Source organism: Rhincodon typus, chromosome 5, assembly GCF_021869965.1.
Source record: "Rhincodon typus isolate 14 chromosome 5, sRhiTyp1.1, whole genome shotgun sequence".
Taxonomy (NCBI): Eukaryota; Metazoa; Chordata; class Chondrichthyes; order Orectolobiformes; family Rhincodontidae; genus Rhincodon; species Rhincodon typus.
Genome location: NC_063336.1, coordinates 11,708,380 through 11,731,985, shown reverse-complemented (window position 1 = coordinate 11,731,985; position 23,606 = coordinate 11,708,380). Strand labels below are relative to the sequence as shown.

Genomic DNA, 23,606 nt, shown 5'->3' with positions numbered 1-23,606 from the left:
CAGAATCAGTTAATGGAGGAAATGTGGGCTTCTTAATGGAAGCTGCCTCTTTGCGATGGAAGGAGCCCCAGGATTCAACCCAAAGAGAATGTTGAGCAGGGAGACCTGGTTATGGCTCCATGAGTAACACTTTGGCCTAACCCCAGGAAATTCAGCACATGACAAGGCTAACACTTCATTGCAGTCGTGAGGGAAGTTTGAACTATTGAATTTGCTACCTTTTAGGTAAAATGCTGAATTGAGGCATTGGATAGATGCAAAAGATCTCATGACACTTTTTCAATGAAGAGTTGAGGAGTTATCCTTCATGTCCTGACCTATATTTTCCACTCAATCAACATTGATAAAACAAAACAAGTGACCTGGTCATTACCTCATTATATTTGGGAAGCTGGCTGTGTGTAAAATGGCTGTATATTTCCTAAATTCCAAGTAACCACAGCTATAAAAATTACTTCATTGATTGTGAGGCACTCTGGAATATCCTGAAATTAGGAAAACCCAATTTGTTCCTGAATGGCCCAGATGAAAGGAAATCTGCCATCCTTAGATGGTCTCACCTATATAGGACTCCAGACCTCCTAAATTGCCTTCATAAACAACTAAACGTTGGCCTATTCTCATAAAGGATGACAGTAATAAAATTGGTCCCAGTACCCAGCATTAACCTAGATATCAGATTCAAAGCAGTTTAGAATCAGGGAGTTCTGAGTTAAGTAGCTCATCTCCTAACTCCTAGTCTCTGTTTATCATCCAGAAGACACATGTCAGGAATGTGAGGCAATACTTCCTGCTTTCTTGGATATGTGCAGCTTCAACAACACTCAAGAATCTCAGCATCATTTGGCTCTGATGAAGAGTCATCTAAACTCGAAACGTTAGCTTGCTCTCTCTCCACGGATACTGCCTGACCCGCTGTGATCTCCAGCATTTGTTATTTCCAGTACAGATTCCAGCATCTGCAATAATTTGCTGCTATCACCTGGGACAAAGCAATTCACTTGATTGGTACTCCACCCACCATTTTAAACATTCATTCCCTCTGCCAGCTATGCACAGCGACAGTGGTGTGTACCACCTACAAGGTGCACTGCAACAACACACCACGGCTTCTTTGATAGAACCTTCCAAACCCATGACTGTTTCCATCTAGAGGGACAAGGACAGCAGATACGCAGGAACACCACCATCTGCAAGTTCCCCTCCAAGCCAGTCACCATCTTGATTTGGAATTATATCGCTATTCCCTCACAGTCAATGGGTCAAAATCCTGAAACTCCCTCCCTAAAGGCATTGTTGGTCTTCCATACAGCACATGGACTGCAGCAGTTCAAGGATAAAGCTCATCATCACCTTCTCAAGGGCAGCTAGGGACTGGCAAAAATTAACATTGCCAGCTCATAACCCAAGCAACAAATAAGAAAGAATAGCAGTGGTTCAACCCCCACGTTTATACATGAGAGCACTGGGCTAGAATTGAAGCTGCAGCTTAGGCCAACCATCTGGACTTCGGGAAATGGAATGTGTCACCATGGAGACAAACAGAGCGCTCCACATTGAACAAGCAGACGCTGCCGTGGTGTGCATCTCCCAGTGTTAAACACCTCGACTGACTTTACAAGGTTATGAAGGTGATCTGGTTGAGATGTTCAAAGGAATTGATCATTCTGATACACCAAAACAAAACCCACTTACTCCAGCAGAGGGATCAGGATGAAAAGTGACGGAATCTTCAAATTAGCATCGAGACATCATGAAACGCTTTGTCAAACAAGGGTCAGTAGAAATTTGGAATTGGCTATCCAAAAGGGTTATGTGGTTGCTAAGACAACTTGAAGCATCAAGGACCAGGTGTGATAGATTTTTGTTAAGTAAAGTATCAAGGGGTTTGGACAAAAGGCAGGAAAATGAAGTTGCAGTGTACATCAATGATATATTTGAATGATACAGAATATTCCTGAGAGGATAAATGGCCTCGTCTTGCTCCTATACTCCTAAATTCATCCCAGAACTCTGGAACAAGCTGATGGGACTCCATACATTTATTGTCAGGCAGCCACAAAGCAAAAAGTGAGGACTTTTATTCTAGTTGGACAGGCATCTGAATAAAAACAATTCTCAGTGCAACAGATGACAGAGTCTTTTATTTACATTGCAAGGGGAGAAAAAACAGCTTGGGATAAACAGGAAGAGAAGCAGAATCTCTCACAATGGATAAGCTGTCACAAGTAATCAGTGGTCAATCCCACCAGCACAAATAACTCCTCTCCTCTCCTCCATCTCGTACTCAATCTCCTGACTGCATCAAGCTACAACCCAACATGGGAGATATCATTCAGTAAACAGAAATGGGGACCCATCAGAATGCACACTGACATTGAACCACAACTTGCAATAATCCAGTGGGCGATGGGAGCAGTTAGGATCTCCTCAGAATATCAGAATTCAAGGCATTGCAGCATTGCTGGAGATGCTTCATATTACAGTACATCAGGTGGAGAGGACAGAGGGGGTGGAATCAATGCAGGTTGATGTGCTATTTTTCCAAAATGTGAATGGGGACTGAGGCTAAAAATGGAATTCATTGTTGCACATCACAGCTAAAGGGAACGGACAAAGTCTCTAAAGAGTGAAAAAAAAAACTTGCATTTACAGCGTGACTTTTGCAGAAAGGAATTTCTTTTTCCAAGTGCTTAGTTTTATCTCAATTGAAATTTCAAATGGCCAATTGCTTCACCACTGCTGTAATGTAGGAAATACAGCACTAATCTGACTACAGCAAGGTTCTACAGACAGAACTGTTACAGTGAGCGGATAATGTGTTTTAATGAGCTTGATCAGGACAGTAAAACCCCCAAAATGAAATTTGTCACACAGCCTGCTGTCTTATCTGCTTCTTGGGTGTCTGAGATCGTATTCATACAGAATACTCACCGTTGCGAAATGGATTCAGGGTAGTTTAGGGGAAGTTCTGGGAGTCATCGTCGTTGACTTGCAGACACTATCATGTCTCATGGACAAGGTCAAACATGGGCAAGGAAACGTCCTGCTGAAATCCACCTTCCCTCTTCTGTCAGCAGATGGATCATTGCTGAAATGAGCACTGGATGGCTCACTTGATCTGCCTGTAAAGCACGACAGGCAACGCTTTTCGTTGTAACTTGATACACATGACAGTAATAAATCAAATCAAATCATTAGCACCAGTACTGACCAGGTTCACTAAGTTCCTAAAGGACTGCTAGACTCAGTCTTCAGTAAGTCAGCAAGGAGGAAACAAAAATCCACCTGGCCAAGCTTTCACTAACATGCCTGGTGCAGATCCATCCGCCCAGGGTTGGCAGTAATGATGACCACACAGCCCTTGTGGAGATAATGCACCATCTTCACTCTGAGGAATCCCTCAATCCTATTGTGCAGAACTCTTATAGTGAGAATCTGATCAATACAAAAGGGTAAGGGGGGGAAAGTGAAGAGACACTATGGGAATAGAATAGCAGGTAATATAAAAGGGAACCCAAGCTGTTCCACCAACATGAAAATAAAGGCAGAGTAGAGAGACGAAGAGGATGCCATTTGCTTGTAAGCATTGACAAAGACGAGATATTTAATAGGCACTTTTATTCAGTTTACTCAGAGAATGCTTGAAAGCTATTGATGGAGGTTTTATTGCAAAAATATACTTTATTCATAAAATAATCTTCATGCTTATTCACAGGTATTAAAGTGGTTTTGCACAGTCTTTGCACATCAAGAATAATGAACATTGGAATTTGACATTCTCTGCACTTGCCAAAAAAACCAAAGGCTTTTCTTACTCGTGCAAGGACCGTATTTAAAAAAGTCACACTTCGCTGGCAATTTGTTATATTGTCTTATTTCCTTGACTAGCCTGCAATGGGTAGCCATATGAATGGACTGGGTTTTATCGAATTACTCTCCCAGAGCAGACAGCACTCATTGGGAATTTGGACAAAGAGATCAGTGTTCCTCAGTCGATTTGCTCCCTCTGCTATAGTTACTGCCTGCTGTGTACAATTTCCTGATTCTGTGCTGCAGCCGCAGACAGGGTCTGTGTCAGGATTAGATCCGTGTAAAATATTCTGGAAGGCAGAGGTTAAGATAGAAGATCAGGATTTGAATGTGGGGGACCGCTCAGCATGTAGGCACTTTCATTACTTCAGATCATGCCTTTATTCACTCGGAGCTAGTTAATACGGAAAAGGGAATGGTTATGTTACTGGATGAGTGATCCAAAGGATTAGGAATTGGAAACTCCTAATCTCCTAAAAGGAGTTTGAGACAAGGACCCCAAGGGCACAGCCTTAGAGTAAAGGGAAGATGTTTTAGAATGGAGATAAGTAGAAACTTCTTCAGCCAGAGAGTGATGAATCTATGGAATTCACTGCCACAGAAGGCTGTGGAGGCCAGGTCATTGAGTACATTTAAGACTGAGATAGATAGGTTCTCGATTATCAAGGGTTACGGGGAGAAAGCGGGAGAATGGGGTTGAGGAACTTATCAGCCATGATTGAATGGCAGAGCAGACTCAATGGGCGAATGGCCTAATTTGTGCTCCAATGTCTTGTGGTCTTATGGAAACCCTATGGTAACTTGAGAATTTGAATTCAGTTTTTAGAAAAGAAAAATGAAGTAAGCAGTTGGTATCAGCAAAAGCCATTTAGAAGTTAGAGTAGGAGTTGTCCATTCGGCCCCTTGAGCCTGCTGTACCATTCACCAAGATTGTGACTGATTTGATTGTGGTCAGGAATCCACTTTCCTGTCTGCATACCCCCCAGAATTCCTCCTCCCCCACCCCCCAGCACCACCTCTGAAAACCACTGACTCCCTTATTGAACAATCCTTGCATACACTCAATGACTCAGTTTTTATTGTTCTCCAGGGATGAGAATCCCAAAGGCCCATGACCCAGGATTAACCTTTGTCACAGTCTTAAATGGGAGAATTCTTTACCTTGGAACTTTTCCACCCAGTTCTTGACACCCCATGAGGGTGTTTAATTGTTTCAAAAGCTCTAACATCTTCAAGGAAGGAGCTGCTGCCTGGTCGGGCCTACACTCCGGAGTTAGTGACGTTCAGCAATATGGCTGAATTCCAAATGACCCTTAAGAGGTTGAGTAAGCAACGTAGTTATAACCCTGCCTTCTCGGGGTGGCTAAGGCTGGCCGATAAAGGCCAGGCTCACCAGCGGTACCCACAAGCCGAAGAATATAGCCTTTTATTTTAAGCGCCTTGTAATCGCAATTGTTAAACACGGTCAAAGTTCAACTGTTGAGCTGTGGGGCCTGCCATAAAGTGATGTTGTGGGAATCACGCTGAAGGACTGGCTGACACTGAGGCCTTTATTGTTGACTCCCTTTGCAGCCAATAAAATATAAACATTTTCAAATCCTTACAGGGCACCTCAAGCAGAACATGCGAGATTCAAACTAATTTCCCGCACCACTTCCTCCCACTTGTATTGAAAGCTTAAGGTTGTCTGCAGCTTTGTTTAACAAGCTCTGCATCTCAAAGGTTTTTCACAGTGCCTGTTATTCATTTCTCCCTCCCCAGTTCCTGATGGACATTATTTGAAGAAACGCGTGAAGGGTTTGGATCATACCTTGGCCAATAAACCGGCAGAGAAGGGTTCATTTTATGAGGGACTGTACGAAGTGGGCTGTGGCTCAAAAGGTGACAGAAACGTGCGAGAAATCCAGTGAGGACCATCTCAATATCAGGAGGAATTCGCTGTTAGTCTCACTGCTGCCTGTAACACCTTCCATCACTGTTCTTCGCCACACAGCCCAACCACGGCCCCAAAAAAACCCTATGATCTGTGTGTCTTTGTTTGCTGTGATCTGCCTATACTGCTCGCAAAACAAAACTTTTCACTGTACTTAGCTACATGTGACAGCGATAAATCAAATCAACTCAACAGCACGCCCCCAAACCGCCGTACCTTCACCCTGCATGGTCTTCCCTCTGTCTCCTCACAGCACCTCACTGCCTCTCCCCCACACATGCCCCAGCATTACCAACCATGCCATCCACTTTTGTTTCACTCTGTTCCCTTTCTTTCTGTCATTACAGGAGAAAGGGGCCCAAGACCGAGGCTTGGACAGGTGGAAAGGCATCTGACATACCACTCCTGACCTGGGTTCAATTCCACCCTCAGGCGACTGTCTGTGTGGAGTTTGCACATTCTCCCCGTGTCCGCGTGGGTTTCCTCTGGGTGCTCCGGTTTCCTCCCACAGACCAAAGATGTGCAGGCTAGGTGGGTTAGCCAAGGGAAATGCAGGGTTACGGGGATAGGGGGAGGGTCTGGCTGCGATGCCCTTCAGAGGGTCAGTGTGGACACAATGGGCCAAATGGCCTCCTTCCATAAGATGTAGGAGCAGAAATTAGGCCATTCGGCCCATCGGGTCTGCTCCGCCATTCAATCATGGCCGATAAGTTCCTCAACCCCATTCTCCCACTTTCTCCCCGTAACCCTTGATCCCCTTGATAATCAAGAACCTATCTATCTCAGTCTTAAATATATTCAATGACCTGGCCTCCACAGCCTTCCGTGGCAGTGAATTCCATAGACTCACCACTCTCTGGCTGAAGAAGTTTCTCCTTATCTCCGTTCTGAAAGGTCTTTCCTTTACTCAAAGGCTGTGCCCTCGGGTCCTATTCTCTCCTACCAATGGAAGCATCTTCCCAACATCCACTCTGTCCAAGCCAGTCAGTATTCTGAAAGTTTCAATTAGATCCCCCCCTCATCCTTCTAAACTCCAATGAGTAAAGTACCAGAGTCCTCAAATGTTCCTCATATGTTAAGCTTTCCATTCCTGGGACCATTCTCGTGAACCTCCTCCAAACCCGCTCCAGGGCCAGTACATCCTTCCTGAGATATGGGGCCCAAAACTGCACACAATACTCCAAATGTGGCCTGACCAGAGCCTTATAAAGTCTCAGTAGTACATCCCTGCTTTTATATTCAAGTCCTCTCAAAATAAATGCCAACATTGCATTTGCCTTCCTGACTACTGACTCAACCTGCAAGTTTACCTTGAGAGAATCCTGGACTAGAACTCCCAAGTCTCTTTGCACTTCAGTTTGAGGGGACTTCAAAAGGGTTGTTTATTGGACTACAGGCCAGCGTCCAGCAGCATTCTTCAGGGATTGGTACTGAGCCCACTTTTGTTTGTCATTTATATAAACGACTGGATACGAATTTAGGAGGCACGGTTAGTAATTTAGTGGGTGACACCAAAACTAATAACATATGGACCGTGAAGGTTATCTGAGATTACAAAGAGATCTTGATGAATTGGGTCAATGGGCTGAGGAGTGGCAGATGGATTTTAATTTGGATAAATGCGAGGTGCTGCATTTTCATAAAACAAACAGGGGCAGGACTTTTTCAATTAAACTGGATAATGTTGTAGAATAGAGAGATCTAGGGGCTCAGGTACATAATTCTAGAAAGTTGCATCACAGGCAGACAGGGTGGTTAAGATGGCATTTAGCATGGTTGCCTTCATTGTTCAGACCATTGAGTATAGCAGCGGGTTTTTAAGACAGGAGCTGAGGAAGGTCACGTGGCTGTAGTAGACGGGAGCTGATGAAGGGTCATACCTGAAATGTTGACTTCTCCATTCCTCCACATGCTGCCTGGCTTGCTGTGTTCTTCCAGCCTCCTTTTGGTCAGCATTGAGTATAGGAGTTGGACATCATGTTGAGGTTGTACAGGACATTGGTGAGGCCTCTTCTGGAGTGCTGTGTGCAGTTCTGGTCACCCTGCTCTAGGAAGGATATTATTAAAACGGAAAGGGTTCAGAAAAGATTTACCAGGATGTTGTTGGTACTGGAGGGTTTGACTTATAAGGATAGGCTGGATGGAGCGCAAGACAAATGGGGAACTGCAAACGAAAGTACACCGAAAAGCCACACACACAGACCAGGTACTGAACTTCAATAGTAACCATCCCAGCACACACAAACGAAGCTGCGTGCGAACACTATTTAAAAGGGCAACAACACACTGTAGCAACACGGAACTACGCCAAGAGGAGGAGGAATACCTCTTCCAAGTGTTCAAGGATAATGGATATCCAAAGAACTGGGTCAGAAGATGCCTACAGGAACAGCATCAGAAAGATTCTATACGCCCCGACACACTCATCACACTACCCTACATCAGGAACATGTCGGAAATCACCACAAGACTCCTACGACCGCTGGGCATCAGAGTGGCACACAAGCCCACGTCAACCCTATGACAAGTGCTCACCCGAACTAAAGACCCACTCCCTGCCATGGACAGGACCAATGTCATCTATAAGATCCCCAACAGAGACTGCGAGAAACACTACATCGGACAAACAGGAAGGAAACTAACAACAAGAGTACATGAACACCAACTGGCTACAAAAAGACACGGCCAATACTCACTCATCTCAATCCACATAGACAAGGAGAAACATGACTTCGACTGGGACAACACCAAGATCCTGGGACAGGCTAGGCAGAGACAAGCACGAGAATTGCTGGAAGCATGGCACTCCACGAAGGATGCTATTAATAAACACATTGAACTCGACCCCATATACGTTCCACTACGAAGGAAAACCGGAAGTGAGGCAATCCATCTCAATGGACGCCAGAGTTTAAAAACCAGGCGGGAAAACACACCGATGCTTCATCGGAGGCTGCACTGAGGATGTTACCAAGCACGGTAATGAAACGTCTGCAAAACAACAAACCAGCTCGGCGAGCCAACCAACCTCAACGATAGGCTGGATAGACTGGGACATTTTACACTGGAGCGTAAGAGATTGAGGGGTGAACTTATAGAAGTTTATGGAATTATGGGGGGCACAGACAAGGCGAATAGCAAAGGTCTTTTCCCTAGGTGGGGGAGTTCAAAACTTGGGGGGATATTATTAAGCTGAGAGGAGAAAGATTTAAAAGGGACTTGAAGCACAGCTTTTTCACATAGCGGGAGGTTCGTGTGTGGAATGAACTGCCAGAGGAAGTGATGGATGCAGGTACAGTTGCAACATTTAAAAACATTTGGACAGGTACATGGATCGTAAAGGTTTAGAGGGATGTGGGCCAAATGCAGGCAAGTAGGACTAGTTTAGTTTGGGAAATGTGGTCAGCATGGACGAGTTAGACTGAAGGGTCTGTTTCCATACTGTACAATTCTATGACTACATAATTTGACTTCAGATCTGCCTTTGCAGTCTGGCTTAAGTGAATCTTGGGTAATGAAAGTGTCATGATGTTTACAATGTTCCCTTTTTGGAACAAAATCATGAGCTGATTTCTATCAGGAAGCCAGCAAGTCATCACTTGGCCACTCTTCTCAGTAACATCTCTGTGGTGATAAGTCCCTTCATGTTGAACTCATGAGAGATGAAAGAAACAGTGTCACAGGGCCTAAAGTGCCCTCATCCAAACCTGGACCAATGAGCTCCACAAAGTTGACTAACTGGAGATTTTCCAACAAGAGACAAAATCTACCTGCAATTCTCTCAAGCTCTTTATTCCCTGGAATAGTGACAAGGCGATTTACATCTTGTTTTCCGTTTGAAGTTAATTTGGTTGGTAGCGATGAGGTGCGTTTGACAAAGTGACTTCAATCACCAGCTTTTGTCAACAGCATCTCAACCAAACCATCACCTCTCTCCCCTCCACCACTGTCACTAAACTAACAGACTGCATGACCAATATCCAGTACAGATTGAGCAAACATTTAAGGTCAAAGTCCATCGGTGGGCCCGATTTTAACTCTGTGAAAGTTAGATGGGTTTTCAATGGGTTAAAATCAGGCCCAAGTTGTCTTCACTCTCTGCTGTCATTCTGTTCCCTGGCAACCAACCCCATCCCTGTCCCTAGCGACTGTCTGAAGTGGAAACCAAACTGTTCACAATTCTAGTTAACCCCCATCATCTTACAACCACAAAACTGTGCCATCTTGATAACCATCTGTGTAATGGCACCCAGCTACATCCCCAGCTCAGTCCATCTGCTGCTGAGCCCCTCACCTATGAATTTGTTGTCTTGAGATGAACATTTTCCCACACTGCTTTCCCACATTTGACCCTCCATAAACCCATCACAAGCCACAATTCTGCTGCCTCTATCCTTACCCATACCATCCCATTCACCCCATTTGGTGTTATGTTTTTGAATCTGCAATCGCTCCCTCAATGTGTCAAATTCTCACTCTTGTTGACAAATCCCTCCACGTCCACACCTTTCACTATTCACTTAATCTCCTCCAGCCCCACAACCCTCTGGGATACATGCATTTATCATTATTTCACAAGCAACCCTGATTTTAATTGCGGTACCATTCACGTAGGCCTGAAGGTCTGGAACTTCTCCATAAATCCTTCCGTCTTTCTACCTCTCTTTCCTCCTCTCGGGCACTTCTCAAGGGCGACTTCTTTGGCCTAGCTTTGGGCCAGCTGCTGTAATATCATCTCAAATAGCTCCATGTTAAATCTTGGTTCATCACACTGCTTTGAGGTGCCTTAGTTTCATGTCAAAAGCACTACGTAAATGCAGCTTTCCACTGTTGATTAGCCAACAAGCTGGAAATTCCTGAGACCAGAAACAAAACTGCGAAATAAATATCGTCCGCCATTGCCTTCCATAGTCTTGTCCTTTATATCTCGGATTTCCTTTGTGCTATTTTGTTGGTTGCCTGACAGGCAATGTAACTTAGTTGTCCCACCAGTGAATGGAGTAACGCACCGTCTGTTTCCCTCCCGCTTTCTCCCTCTCTCTCGTGTTACATTAGCACACCCTCCTTTAAGCCTGATGGCTTTAGTGAGCAAGCCAATCCACAAATAAATTGTGCAGAAGTTTGATACCGTAAACCTGAAATGGAAGTGGAGGGAGAGATGCGGAAATATTCAACGTCTGAGCAGAGAAACAGAGCTAACCTTTCAGGCTGATGGCCCTTCACCAGATCTCAGAGGCCAACTCTTGTGCCTACCATTCGACATCGTGGCTACACGTCCACCTTTGTAACTTTGCTTGTTCCAATCATTCCGTAGTTTAACAATTCGTTGAACCTTCATCCGTGATGTTGGAATTCATTCGACCGATGCTGATCTTCGAGGTTTTTCGCCTGGAGAAAACCTGAGACCATTTAAGGCGCCCACATCCTAATTTGCACCAGGTCTCATACATCCATCACCCTGTGCTACCTGACCAACCTCAGTTCCTGGTGAAGCCACACCCGTTCATCTGAAACCTCTCACTGCTGTTATCAAACCCTGACTGCTGTATAACCTTCTACAGCCCTACAATATGCCAGGACCACAGCAACTCAAATCTTGACCTCTACTCCCATCACTCCACTGATGGCTTGGCCTTCAACTCTCTGGGCCTGGATTTCCCTCCCTAAACCTTCCCACCTCAAGCTGCAGCTACTCCATGAAGAACTCCTCACCTCCATCCCAAAATGTCACTTTGTGGACTGGTGAAGGCTTCTGCGGCTGACAAGCACCTTGCAAATTTTAGCTGTGTTGAAGGAGACAACTAAATGCTGGTTGTTGTGAATGTAATCTCCCCGACTATAAAATCTACAATCCCCTCATGTCCCTCATTATAAAATCCCAAACCCTCTGCTCTCACTGATCGTGACATCAGAATCCTTTGATCCCTGATTATTAAATCCAGATTCCACTGATTTCCCTGATTATTAAATCCAGATTCCGCTGATTTCCCTGATTATTAAATCCAGATTCTACTGATTTCCCTGATTATTAAATCCAGACTCCATTGATTTTCCTGATTGTGAAATGTAGAATCCATGCTGTCTTTGTGGTGTCCAATCTAGAATTGCCCAGCCTGATGCTTGTTGGTCAATCCCTCCTTTGGATCTGATATACTTTGCACTTACCCAAACTCTAACCTTGGCTGAGCAGAATGTTTCTGCAACTGAATGGAGGAGCGTCTGAAGTCAGTGTCTAGTTGCTGCCAAAACCTTGCCCAAGTTACTATCCTGCTCCCATGTTACCAGATGACGTCAAAGCTAATGGTTTGCAACCTTGGAGTCTTGTTTGGAACTGAAATTAATTCCAAACCTTCCACTTCATCAAAAGAACTTACCCCTGTGATAACACCCATTACTGCATTAGCCTCAGTCTGTCTAATGGTGAAACCATCACCCAAGGCTATGTTAGCACACCATTTCTATCCAAAAGTCATTCAATTCTCTCTTGAGCTCCTCGATAGAACCTGCCTCCATCATATTGCGAGGCAGTGCATTCCTGACCCTCGCTGCTTGCTTTGTAAAAATGTTTTTTTCTCACATTACCCTTGCTCCTTTTGCCCAACAGCTTAAATCTATGCCCCCTCCTTCCTGGTCCTTTAACGAGTGGGAACAGCCTGTCCTTATCTACTCTGTGCAACCCGCTTACAATTTGGAAAGTCTCTATCAGATCTCCTTGCAGCTCTCTTCTTTTCAAGGAGAGCGGTCTCGAGTTCTCCAATCTATCCTCGCATCTGACGTTTCTCATTCCTGGAAGAATCACATTCTTGAAAATCATTTGTGCAATCTCTCCAAGGCATTCACATCTCTGCTATATTGGGGCAGCATGGTGGCTCAGTGGTTAGCACTGCTGCCTCACAGTGTCAGGGACCAGGGTTCAATTCCACCCTCAGGTGACTGTCTGTGTGGAGCTTTACATTCTCCCTGTGTCTGTGCAGGTTTCCTCCAGGTGCTCCAGTTTCCTCCCACAGTCCAAAGATGTGCAGGCTAGGTGGACTGGCCATGGGAAATTGCCTGTAGTGTTCAGGGATGTGTACATTGGGTGGGTTATAGGGGGATGGGTCTGGGTGGGATGCTCTGAGGGTCAGTGTGGACTTGTTGGGCCAAAGGGCCTGTTTCCATACTGTAGGGTTTCCATGAAGAAATAATGTTGTGCCTACAATGTTTTGCCAGTGTCAGACACTGGCTGAGGGGCCCACAAAGGTCCTGCCCTCTCAACCTCACCCCTTGCCTGAGGCATGGTGATCCTCAGGTTAAACTCACCATCAGTCATCTCTCTCTCTAATGAGAGACTGGACCTAAGGACCTCTCAAGACAGTAGCAACTTTACTTTTACAACGTTTCATGCACAACTGTACGAAAAGTTTCAGCTGAGGTCTAACAAGTGTCTCACACAAGTTCAACATCACCTCCTTGTTCTAATACTTTATACCCCCATTAATTATTCCAACAATAACCATGATTATTACTGTTCCTTCACTGTCACTTGATCAAAGTTGTGGAGGTCCGTTCCTATCTGCACCCTGGGTGTACCTACATCAGAAGGACAAGGTAAGTAACTTTTCAAAGGGACAACCTAACTTCCACCTTTGACATTCATTGCTTTGCCTTCAATCTAAGGCCTGAACTTTCACTCAGAGGCAGAAACAAAATCCCAATTTGACCAACTCAGCTGTGGATGAGGGTGCCAAGAGAGTCAGGTCTTCATTCTGGAAGATGGGTGATGACTGGCATTGGGCTAACAGAACATGGAGAGGGCTTGGGGGCATCCACTGGGGATGTGCCATGGGACGCTGTTAAAATGACAATAAAACAAACAAAATGGAAAGCCCTCCAGCCCTCACCCAACCTCATGCCCAAACACACACACCCCTCCTGCCCCTTCCGTATCAATCCATGCTAATTTGTATCCCCGTCCCTACCACAAGTCTCACAAATCTCCATGCCAACCTGTGCACTCTCTATCAAACCATGGGCTCTCAGGGCCTCCAGGTTAACGTGTGCCCCTCCACCCATACCAATGACCTTTTAAAACGCCTGCGGAAATTTAGTGCCAATTAATATCAAACCAAGTCCATCTCCTGCCCATCCTTTCCCCCAAAATCATTCATACCAATTCACCCAATGTCCACCTCAGAGCAATCTATACTTAGATGGAATAAGGTAAAGCTCTAAATGACCATTGTTGAATTCTCATTGGTGAAAACCTATTCATTTGATGTGTCTTCATGCTATTTGTAGCCCCATATTAAAGAACATCAAAGCACTTAGAGCTGTCAATCAAATTGAAGTGATAATCATAGATTGAGAGATCAGCCATGGAGCGCAATCCTTTAACGACTGTTCTCAGGCTTAAGTCAACAGACAGAGTGAATAGAAAACACAGACTTTTTTTACACACTAAGAACAATTGTGTCAAACATGTAAAAGCCAGGAGATTAAAATAACTTGACACCTTGACACTTTGCAGTAGCCTTGACATTTTGACAGATCAAGAGAACTTTGTTATTCCAACGAGTTTATTCACTTTATATGCACAATCACCTCCAGCTTTAACAATCCCAAAGAGCACTTTACCTCATTGACATTTCATCTTAGCTTTCTCAAAGTTGTCCCGAGGTTCCCTAAAGGATGCCCACGCCCCCCTCCAAAGAACTACCTTCTCCTGAAAGGTCTAAAGACCCAAAGTTGTATGTTGGTCATGGCAGCAGTGAAAACTGGACCTAGCTGAGTGTAGCTGCTTGTTAACGTGTGCAGTTACTCCCATGAGCCACAAATATGTGAAGTAAAACTCACCCCCGTTCCACCAACATACCCCTCCAACCCCCATCACCAGCAAAAATGGAAGGCGCTGGTTTCAGGGGCGTGACTTCTAGGAACCAGGACTCCGGTACCATTTTGGATAAACCAGACACGTCACCTGTGTGAAAATTCAGGCTCACGTCTCTGCGGCTCCACACATTTGGATTTAATAATGCACCCACAGTTCAATTGCCAACTGTAGCTGGATAGTCCTGGAGGTTTCATGAAATAACCACTTGCAACAACCTACCTCAACGCCTTCTTGTCAAATGCTGGAGATCACAGCAGGTCAAACAGCATTCATGATGGAGAGAGAGCCAGCTAATGTTTTGAGTCTAGGTGACTCTTCAGTACAGATTCCAGCATCTGCAGTAATCTGCTCCTACATCCTTCTCATGCATGGCCTTCCTAGGCTGACTGGAAACAAACTGGTTCTTTTCTATATGGCACTTAACTGTCAGTGAAAGTTTATCATTAGCTTCTCTCCAATAGTTTTACCTAAGCGAATGCTTAGAAAAGGATCACTTCTCCTTATGGGTTTCCTACAGCATACAGCCATTATTGCCCAGAAGGAAACCACTTTTATACAAATATCCAAACAAGGAACAAGAGTAGGCCCCTGGTCTGACATTCAGAAAGGTCACGGCTCATCTGATTTTAACCTCAACTTTACATTCCTGCACATCCCTAATAATCTGTCATACCCTTGGTCATCAAGAATCTATCTACTTCAGCCTTAAAAATATTTAAAGATTCTGCATCCTCTTAAGGAAGGGAATTCCAAAGACTGACAATCCTCAGAGAGAGAGAAAAAAAACGTTTCCTCATCTCCGTCTAAAATGGGTACTCCCTTATTTTTAAACAATGATCCCTAGTTCTCGATTCTCCCACCAGAGGAAGCATTTTTTGATATTCACCTGGTCAAATCCTCTCAGGATCTTACATGGTTCAATTGAGACACCTTTGACTCTTCGAAACTCCACAGGATACAGGCCTAGCCTGTCGGACCCTTCCTCAGAAGGCAGTCCAAATGGAGAAGCCGCAGCAAAAATAACTTATCATAATGTGGCCCTTTCCTTCACAATGAATGCCCTCTCGGTAATTATGGAACCTTCCCGCCTCTATTTCCCAAAGTCTAGACAATTTGAACCAACAGCTCACAAGAATAAATCTTATAATCTCCACATCAGTAAATCGACAGGATTAAACTCACCTGTACAAAGGGGATCGACCCTTGTTCGACAATAGAGATTAAGCAATTTTCTGCTTGCTGCTTTGATGAATTGTGCGTGGATCGTGATTGACAGAGATCCTGCTGACAAATATAATTCCAGATTTTGCTTCCTGAACCTGCGATTGATTAACTCTCTGCCCATACCAGGCGTGTTGATCAGAATGTTTTAAAGTGATGGGAAAAGAGCTCATTAAAAATGGCAAGTGTTGCAATACGAGTGGTTAGCTGCGTGGAGTCAACGAAAGCCGTCATTTCCAACTAATAGTAGGCGATTGATTCAACTGTTTGATTGGGAATGTGCAGGGGAGAAGTTTGGAAGTTTTCTTCTTGAAAGTTGTCATTCTTAACCCATAAATCGTCTGAAACATAAAGGAAATTAACTTGTAAAACACACTGTTTAATGTCTGCATTGATTGCAAGATAGGCATTGTAACAATATTATCAAAGAGTTATGAATGGAATCAGATTGTGTGATGAGTTTAAGGACTTTTGTTATCTTTAGCTTCCATTCCTCTGCGAAATAAAAAGATTGATAAACCATAGCACATGCTGTCAGGGGGGAAGTGATGGCCTAGTTGTATTATTGCTGGACTTGTTAATCCAGACACCCTGATAATGTTCTGGGGACCAGGGTTCAAATCCCACCATGGCATTTAGTGGAATTTGAATTCAATAAATATCTGGAATTAAGAGTCTAATGATGACCGTGATTCAACTGTTGGTGAAAAAAAAACATCTGGTTCACTAATGCCATCCTTACCTGGTCTGACCTACATGTGACTCCAGACCCACAGCAATGTGGTTGACTCTTAAGTGCCCCCTGGACAATGAGGGATGGGCAATAAATGCTGCCCCAGCCAGCGATGCCCTCATCCCATGAATGAATAAAATAAAAAACTCACAATGGAGCACAGAAACATTGACCACAAATGTCAGCTTCACTTTAGAGGAGCGTCCTGCATTTCATTTTTAAAAAGGCTCAGGAAAAATAAGTCAAAGCATAAAAATTAAAGACCACGAGGAAAGCAAGGGGAACTCTTGCATTGAGGAACAGTATCTTTAACATAACGCCCTGAGATGTTCATCTGATTTAAGGCAGAAATGGGAGAGATTAAACAAGGATTTCAAAGAAGAGACAATGAAAAGAGAGTCCAGTAATTTACTGGGGGGAATCTGGAAAGTAGCAGTGAGCCAGCTCCATCTAGTGGTGTTTCAAAAGGAGGGGTGAGACATACAATACGAGCACAAGGGTGGCATGCAAGAGGGAGCGCAAGTCTCGAGACGGCTGACACAAGATGGGAGGTGCAATGGAGTATTTGGACGATCTGAATGCAACACTTTGTAGGACTGGAGTTAATGTAGATTAATAAGGACAGGGCGATGAGCTAACAGGATTTAACATGGAAAAAGAAATCAAGCTGCTGCATGCTTTGAGAGGGAGGATGGAAAGTTGAATATACAGTCACCATAGACCCCCTCTCTCATTAGCGAGAGACAGCTGGTGGTGATTTTAAGCTGAGGGTCACCAGGCCTCAGGTGAGGCGAAGAAAGTGTGACCTTTGTGCTGACCCCAGCCAGTGCAGCAACTGAACCCAGAATATTGTCAGCATCCAACATCACCAACCAGCCATCCAGACAACCCAACTCACTGATCCCGAGAATAAAGTACAGAAGGACAGAATCATTGGTTTCTAATTGCTCTCATTTCACTCCTAAAGCTCTTCCAGGCCCCCAGAACGGTCTGAGCTGTCCACCCTTTTCAAATTCTGGCTTCGTGGTGCACCTTCAGTTTCCATTGTTCCATGCCTGCAAAGGTTGAGGCAGTGGTTCAGTGGTTAGCGCTACTGCCTCACAGCACCAGGGACCTGGGTTCAGTTCCACCCTCAGGTGACTGTTAGTGTGGAGTTTGCACGTTCTCCCTGTGTCTGTGTGGGTTTCCTCCTACAGTCCAAAAATGTGTAGGCTAGATGGATTGGCCATGCTAAATTGCCTGTAGTATTCAGGGATGTGTAGATGAGGTGGGTTATAGGAGGATGTTTCTGGGTGGGATGCTCTGAGGGTCGGTGTGGACTTGTTAGGCCAAACAGCCTGTTTCCACACGTTAGGGATTCTATCATCTAACTTTAGAATTCCTGGTTGAAACTTATCTGCCTCTCCATGTTAATCTCATCCTGTAAATAACTTCTTCAAACCTTATGCGGCTTTGTGTCAACTTTTAACTGCTGCAAAGTATGCTGGGATAGTTTTTATCCCATTGTAGGAATATAAATATGTCAATTGCTCTTGTAGTACTGCAGCCTTTCAAATGCAAGCTGGAATACTTAGCTCAAAAGATGTATTGTTTTTGGCAACCAGACGCATATAGAATTTAAGGTATCTGTCACATCCATTGACGGATCAAAGATTTCCATTGTTCACTACATGAGAGAATCCAAGTGGAATGATCGATTTCCATCAGCATCTGTCAGATTCAGCTTCCAATAAGTAGTGTCACGTTGTGCATTTGTTACTAACCACCAATCATCCTAACAGCATAGGGCAATCATTGCAGTTTTACTGCACTGGATGCTTCAGTAATTACCCTTCTAATTTCTCATCATTGCTTGTTATAGTTGTATTCTTGCCACAGAGCCACACAACTGTATTTCATTTCATTCATTCACTAGTTGCACCATCATTTATTGCCCATCACTAGTTCCCATGAGGAGGCGCTGTTGAGCTGCCTCCTTGAATGGCTGCAGTTTATTTGGTGTAGGTGGACCCACACTGCAGTTAAGGAGGGACACTACCGGTAAAGAAGGAATTCCAGGCTTTTCATCCAGCAACAGTGAAGGAATGGTGATATATTTGCAAGCCAGGATGATGAATGCCTTGGAGAGAACTTGTAGGTCATGACTTTTTTTTTCCCTCTTTATTCATTCACAGGATGAGGGTGTTGCTAACTAGGCAGCATTTATTGCCCATCCCTAATTGCCCAGAAGGAAGTTAAGAGTCAACCACATTGCTGTGGGTCTGGAGTCACATGTAGGCCAGACCAGGTAAGTATGGCAGTTTCCTTCCCTAAAGGGCATTAGTGAACCAGATAGGTTTTTCCGACAATCAATAATGAATTCACAGTCGTCATTAGATTCCTAATTCCAGACATATATTCAATTCAAATTCAACCATCTGCCGTGGCAGGATTCGAACCTCGGACCCCAGGACATTACCTGGGTCTCTGGATGAACAGTCCAGCAAGGCCATCGCCTCCCCTTCAGGGTTGCAGTCCATTTGGTGCAGGTGAACCGAAACTGCAGTTCAGGAGGGAGATCCACACTACTGTTCAAAAGAGAGTTGAAGAGTTTCCCTGTATCTGTTGCTACTGTCCTTTGAGATGGTTGTGAGTACAGAAGGTGATGTTTAAGAAGCCTGTGTGAATTTCTGCCACGCATCTTGTAGATGGTACACTCTGCTGCAGCAGTGTTGCTGGTGGACCAATAGAATGATGATGGATGTAATTCCTATCAAGAATGCTGTTCAGAAATGAATGTCAAGGGGCAATGGTTATACTCTCTTATATTGGAGATGGTCAGTACCTGGCACAAATGTTACTTGCCACCTGTCAGCCTAGAGCTGGAATTTATCCACGGCTTGCTTCATTGAACACGGACTGCTTCTGTGTCTGAGGATCTGCAAATGGTGCTAAACATCAAGCAATCATCAGCGAACGTCCCCGCTTCTGAACTTACGATGAAGCGAAGGCCATTGGCGGAGCAGCTGAAGATTGTTGGCCAATAATACTACCCCAGCAAAATCCTGCAGAGATGTCCTGGAGCTGGGATGACTGACCTCCATCAGCCCCAACCATTTTTCCATGTGACAAGTATGACTCGAACCAGCGGGGAGTTTGCCCTCATTACCATTGATTCCAGGTTTTCTAGGGCTATTTGATGCCACATTTGATCAAATGCAGCCTTGACATCATGGGCAGTCATCTCTGGAATTGGGCTGTTTTGTCTATGTTTGAGCCAAGGCTGTAATGAGGTCAGGAGCTGAGTGGCCCTGGCGGAACCCAAACTGGGCATCACTGAGCAGGTTATTGCTGAGCAGGTGATGCTTGATAACACTGTTGGAGAACACCTTCCATCACTTTACTGATGATCGAAAGTAGACTGATGGGGCGGTAATTGACCAGGTTGGATTTGTCTTTCTTTTGTGAGTAGGACATACCTGGGCAATTTTCTACATTGCTAGGGAGATTCTAGTGCCTTAGTTGTACTAGAAGACTGGCTAGGGGAATAGCAAGTTCTGGAGCACAAGCCTTTGGTACTATTGCTAGAATTTTGTCAGAGCCCATAGCCTTCTGCATTATCCAGTGCCTCCAACCATTTCTTTATATCAAATTGGCTGAAGGCTGCCATGTGTGATGCTGGTGATCCCTGGAGAAGGCTGAGATGGATCACCCACTCACCAGAAGATTGTTGCAAATGCTTCATCTTTATCTTTTGTACTGATGTGTTGGGTTCCATCATTGCGGATGTGAGCTGTTTAATTGTCCATCACCATTCATGACCGGATGTAGCAGGATCGCAGATCTTAGATACTAACTGTACGTTATCTAAGTTCTTAGATCAGTCTGTCAATTGCTGCTTATGCGATTTTGCGTAAGGTAGTCTTGTTCTGTAGCTTCATCAGGTTGCCATTTCATTTTTAGGTAAGACTGGTACTGCTCCTGGCACAGCCTTCTGCACTTTTCATTGAACCAGGGTAGATTGCCTGGATGGACGATAATGGTAGAGTGGAGGATATGTCAGGCCATGAGGTTGCAAATTGCATTGGAGTGTAATTCTGCCACTGATGGCCCATTTGCACCTCATTGATGCCCAGTCATGAGTTGCTAAATCATTTCAAAACCTATTCAGTTTCGCACAGTGTAGTGTCTCACAGTATAATGGAGCATGTCGTCACTGTGAAGAAAAGATTCATCTCCACAAGATTGTTCCCACCAACACATACATGGCCTGACACATCTGTGACAGGAGGAATAGTAAGGATCAGAGCAAGTATTCAAGGGTGGCACAGTGGCTCAGTGGTTAGCACTGCTGCCTCACAGCGCCAAGGACCCGGGTTCAATTCCACCATCTGTGCACATTCTCCCTGTGGATGCTAGGTTGATTAGCCGGGGGAATGCAGAGGTAGGGTAGGGTAGAGGAGGGTGGGATCCTCTTTGGAGGGAGTGCACAGACTCAATGGACCGAATGATCTGCTTCCACACTGTAGGAATTCTGCGGTTCTACGTATGCTCTTCCATCTCGTTGGTTCGCTCGCCGCCTACCAAAGACCCAGTCTAGCAGCTTTATCCTTCAAGACTCAACCAGTAAGTACTGGCGAAGTGCCCCAAATTCTGATTCCTTCCCACCCTCTTCCTCCAAGTGGTGTATAATATGAGCGAGAGGTTTCCTTGCCATTCATAGCATCCGCTACCAATGTTGAGTTTGCAGCTCCCTCCTGACTGTAGAACACATACCCCATTCCACTGAGATTGTGATTGCACCAGTTCATGATGGCGTCTTTGTAATTGTTAAGCAGTTGCTGGGTCTTGTCAGCACAACTCTCATCCATCGAATGAATAATAAAAGAAACTACTGTACAATATCCTGAGGCCAATTGAATTTTTTTCTCCATCAAGTCTCAGTGTTTGATAATGATGAAAGTGGGGCCCTGCTCACGATGTATGGAGTTAATAATGAACAGAATAACACGAACATAAATTGTGTGATCGTTGCTAGCACCTCAAAACAGCAATTAAACACAATTTTAAAGGTGCCCTGACTGTGTATTCTTCAAACATGTCATTGGGATGAACTTCAAAGACAACATTGGGCACAGTTTCAAAGAAGACAGTGAGTGAGAGGAATAGCAGGAGACCTGAGGAAGACATAAATAAACTAGCGAAATACACAGACACAAAGCAGATAGCATTTAAAGCAGAGAAGTGTGAATTGATGCATTTTAGAAAATGGAATGAGGAGAGATAATCCACACGAAGCGATACAATATTAAAGAAGTTGGCCGATCAGAAAGACCCAGCAGTAAAGTAAGGAAATCGATGAAGATGGTGTGACAGGTCGATAAGGCTATTTTAAAGCATAGGAAATCCTGGTTTTATATTGTGAAACAGAATACAGAATCAGGAAGGTTATGGCGAACCCTTAAAAATTCATGGGTAATCTCAACTGGAGTTGGGTGCCTAAATCTGCTTTAGGAAGGCCTTGGAGAACATATAAAAGAGATTTACTTGTGTGAGGGATTTCTGTGGAGAAACTGAGATCTTTCTCCTTCGAGAAAAGGAGGTTAGTGGATTATTTACCTGGGGTTATTGGTCTGAACAATCGTGAATCAATAGGGAAAATGTACCACACATAGGAGGGTCAGTAGCCTGAAGACATTGCCTTGAACTAACCTGCAAAACAGCGTAAAGGGAGATAAGGAGAATCTAGCGTGTAGCGATCTATGATCTGAAATGTGTAAGGTGAACTACAAAGCCTGAAAAAGGAACTGGATACTGAAATCCTCCACCCAGGGTATATTCTAAGACCTCCACCCTCAGTGCTTCCTTCCAGTGGTGTTCAACATGGATGGGCACTAGTTCATCAGCAGAGAGGTGGGGTTGGGGGCTTCATGAGCAGGAGATTTCCTTGTTTTTCCTTTTACATTGCAGCTACTGAGGAGGTGGTAAATGTTGATGGTCGTGGATAGAGTGCCAATCAGGCAGGCTGCTTTGTCCTACATGATGTCAAACTGAACTGGACTAGCAATATAATTACAAAAGCAGGTCAGAGGCGAGCAATTCTGTATGGACAACTCACCTCCTGACTTCCCCAAAGCCTGGCCGCTGTCTGCAAGGCACAAGTCAGGAGTGTGATGGAGTACTCCCCACTTGCCTGGATGAGCTCCAACAACACTCAAGAAGCTCAAAACCATCCAAGACAAAGCAGCCCACTTGATTGGCACCACATCCACTCCCTCCATCACCGACACTAAGGAGCAGCAAGATGCAGAGCAGAACTTCACCAGAAATCCTTAGACAGCATCCTCAAAAACCTAAGACCACTTCCATCTAGAAGGACAACGGCAGCAGATGCAAAGGAACACTAGAACCTGCATGGTCCCCTTGAAGGTACTCACCACCTTGGTTTGGAAATATATTACCGTTCCTTCGGTATCACTGGGTCATAATCCTGTAACGTCCTTCCTACTCAGCGATGTGTATCTGCTTTAAGATGGCAGCTCACCCTCACATTCTCTGGGCCATTTAGGCATTGGTTATAAATGCCCACTCTCATCCTTGGAATGAATGCGAAGAATTCCCTGTCTTCCCACACTGTAGTGTCCTGGATGTCTCCCTGAGGTGGTTATGTGCCCCTCTGACTCATGGGGTATCCTGGCTCGTGACCGTACCAAAATGGCGGAGACTGATTTGGAAAATGAACAAACACAACGGACCGACATTGTCGGGATCATGCATGAGGTAGAGTTGAGGCATTAAGGAGAACGCAGCCCTGTGCCCAATACAATCCACAGATTCCCATATTGACCACATTCATGCCCATTGATCTGGAGTGGAGCCAGGTCATTCTTGATCTTGAGGGAGTGCCTAAGATATTTCACATCCAGGTCTGAACACAGGGTCAACCAACAAGACTTTATCAAATGTGACAATAAACTAAGGTAGACATTGACATTTACACAGCCAGGCCTTGCCAATGGTTATCATGGCTTTAATTGAGTCTGCTATCCATCACAATG

General features: G+C 44.6%; 1 long non-coding RNA gene across 1 annotated transcript in view; it reads right to left on the bottom strand.

Moving 5' to 3' along the window:
• The window catches only part of LOC125483129, a 68,112-nt gene that overhangs the window by 37,395 nt on the left and 7,111 nt on the right, over nt 1–23,606 (bottom strand). The window contains exon 2 of the long non-coding RNA XR_007262097.1: nt 15,798–16,177. This is a non-coding gene — a long non-coding RNA (uncharacterized LOC125483129). The remainder of the gene's footprint in view (nt 1–15,797; nt 16,178–23,606) is intronic.